The sequence below is a fragment of the Aotus nancymaae genome, unplaced genomic scaffold, assembly GCF_030222135.1.
Source record: "Aotus nancymaae isolate 86718 unplaced genomic scaffold, 86718_ANA_hifiasm-v0.15.2.pri h1tg000067l, whole genome shotgun sequence".
Taxonomy (NCBI): domain Eukaryota; kingdom Metazoa; phylum Chordata; class Mammalia; order Primates; family Aotidae; genus Aotus; species Aotus nancymaae.
In genome coordinates this window covers 22,107,737-22,110,924 of record NW_026988482.1, presented here as the reverse complement: position 1 = coordinate 22,110,924, position 3,188 = coordinate 22,107,737, and positions in this window count along the sequence as shown.

The following is a 3,188-nucleotide window of genomic DNA, read 5'->3' as shown; positions in this document are numbered from 1 at the left end:
CCTAAATGTGAACTGGTTATTTCTAGGGGGTGAGGTGCTTTATGATGGCAGGTTTTTGCTGTCTGTGCTCTTTTGTATTTTCCAAAGTACCATGGTGAGGATGTGTTGTATCTGTTTTCATACGGAATATGGCAGCTACAGCTGGCTCAAAACTGAGGAAACCAGAAGAGCCCAGTCCTGGGTGAGCGCTCAGTTCTGTTTCTGGCTTTGATGTGTCTGTTCTTCTGTGAAGGACAAGATTTGCTTCTATTATTTAGGTACCACTTGATCCATAATTTGTGTTTTTCTAAACTAATTCTCTGCAGATGCAAACTTCCAAAGAGCTGAAATTTTTTACAATGCCCAATGGAAATAAAGTGAAATGGGATAAGCAGGAAGCAGTGAGGTGTACCAGAAAGCACAAAATCAGGAGTGGACAGGCTGGGTGTGGAGGGTGGGCTGGCCACTCACTCACTGACAGTGGGACCCAGCTTCCCAGTCTCAATCTGGATTAGTGCCTACATCACAGTATTAGAAGTAAGTGACATAAAGTACTTAAATAGTTAAAACACTTATACAAAATAGATTCTCAATAAACATCACATTTTCTTCTCTATTTACCTGCATATTTACCACAAAGGATTTAAAAACATTTTGGGGGCCAGAAATAGAATTTGTTTTTCTGAGACAGGGTTTCATGTATCCCCCAGACTGGACTGCAGTGTGGCATTCACAGCAGCTCACTGCAGCCTTGCCTGCCTGAGCTCAAGCGCTCCTGCCTTCTCAGTCTCCCAAATAGCTGAGACTACAGTGCCACACCACCACACCCAGCTAATCTTGCTTATTTATTTATTTACTTTCAAGACAGAGTTTCACTCTTATTGCCCAGGCTGGAGTGCAACGGCATGATCTCAGCTCACTGCAACCTCCACTTCCTGGGTTAAACGATTCTCCTGCCTCAGCCTCTTGAGTAGCTGGGATTACAGGTGCATGCCACCACACCCAGCAAATTTTTTGTATTTTTTGGTAGAGATGGGGTTTCATCATGTTGGCCAGGTTGGGTCTCAAACTCCTGACCTCAGGTGATCTACCCACCTTGGCCTCCCAAAATGCTGGGATTACAGGTGTGAGCCACTGCACCTGGCCAGTTTTGCTTATTTTTTTATAGAGATGGCTTCTTGGTTTAAGCAAGCCACATCATCTGTATTTGTCTTTTTCTTTATATCAACTTATTTTTATCGTGGTACAATATGCATAACAAAATTTACCATGTTCATCATTTGTAAGTTCAGTAGCATTAATACCTTTGCATTGTTGTGCAACTGTCACCACCATCTATTTCCAAAACTTTTTCATCATCCCAAACTGAAACTCTACCTATTAAACAACTACCCCTTTGCCATTCCCCAACTTGACGGCTCCAGATACCTCAAGTAAGAGGAGTCATACACTGTTTGTCCTTTTGCAGCTGGCTTCTTTCACTCAGCATCATGTCTTCAGGGTTCACCCATGTTGTAGCATGTGTCAAACTTTTTTTTAAACGCTGAATATGTTTCATTGCATGTGTATACCACATTCATCCATTGATGAACATTTGAGTTGTTTTCACCTTTGGCTACTGTGAATCATCCTGCTATGAACATTTGTGTGCAAATACCTGTTTTGAATCCCTGCTTTCGGTTCTTTTGTGTACATACTCACAAGTGGAATTGCTGGATAATATGGTAACACCAAGTCTCAATTTTGTGACATTTTATATTCCCACCAGTAATGCACAAGAGTTCCAGTTTCTCTACATCCCAAAATTGGGGTTTCACCATCTTGGCCAGGCTGGTCTTGAACTCCTGACCTCAAGTGGTCCACCTGCCTTGGCCTCCCAAGTGCCAGGATTATACCTGTGAGCCACCATGCCCAGCCAGTGGTACTGTTTGAAAGACCTAACATCAGAGAATGGTTTACTTATTAGGGCTCAGCCTCCACCATGGAACGTTACATTACCTTTTAAAAATCTTTAGAAAGGACTTTTAATGATCTGGAAAAATGCTTAAGATACTATGTCAGGTGTTAAAGGGAGAATACAGTATGGTTTCAACTGGAATTCTTAAACAGTAGGAAACAAATATTAAAGTGGTCAGTTCTGAGTAGGATAATTATGGGTAATTTTAAATCTTTTTTTTTTGAGACCGTGTCTTACTTTGTCACCCAGGCCGGAGTGCAATGGCGTGGTGTCACCTCACTGCAACCTCCACCTCCTGGGTTCAAGTGATTCTCCTGCCTCGGCCTCCCGAGTAGCTGGGATTACAAGCTCCCGCCACCACACCCAAATATTTTTTGTATTTTTAGTAGAGAGAGCATTTCACCATGTTGGCCAGGCTGGTCTTGAACTCCTGACCTCATGATCTGTCCTCTTCTGCCTCCCAAAGTGCTGGGATTACAGATGTGAGCCACCACGCCTGGCATATTTTTTAAAACTACAATAGCATGTAATTAATTTCATAATTGGGAAGTTAAAATTTTTTGTAAATAAAGGCAAGACTTGGTATGAATTTGTGAGGTTACAAATAATCCTAGTAAAGTTCATGGGTCTTTCATGAGCAAAGGAAAAGTCATCCTGGGACAACTATGAAATTACCAGAGGAGAAAACCTTCAAGAGGAGTGGCTAGATAAAGAATACATGTTTCTATTTCAGTGAAAATTATGACAGTTATACTCTGATGACATCAATAAGTAAAAGCAAATTAGAGGCTGGGCATGGTGGTTCACACTTGTAATCCCAGCACTTTGGGAAAAGGCCAAGGTGGGTGGGTCACCTGAGGTCAGATGTTCGAGACCAGCCTGGCCAACACAGTGAAACCCTGTCTCCACTAAAAAAGAAAATACAAAAATTAGCCAAGTGTGATGGTGTGCACCTGTAATCCCAGCTACTCAGGAGGCTGAGGCAGAGAATCACTTGAACCTGGGAGGCAGAGGTTGTAGTGAGCTGAGATCCACTGCACTCCAGCCTGGACGACAGAGTGAGACTCCATCTCAAAAAAAAAAAAAAAGCCTATAATCTTAACACTTTGGGAGGCTGAGGCAGGTGGATCACAAGATTAGGAGTTTGAGACTAGCCTGGCCAATAGGGTGAAACCCTGTCTCTACTAAGAATACAAAAAAATTAGCCAAGTGCGGTGGCACATGCTTGTAATCCCAGCCACTGAGGTGGCTG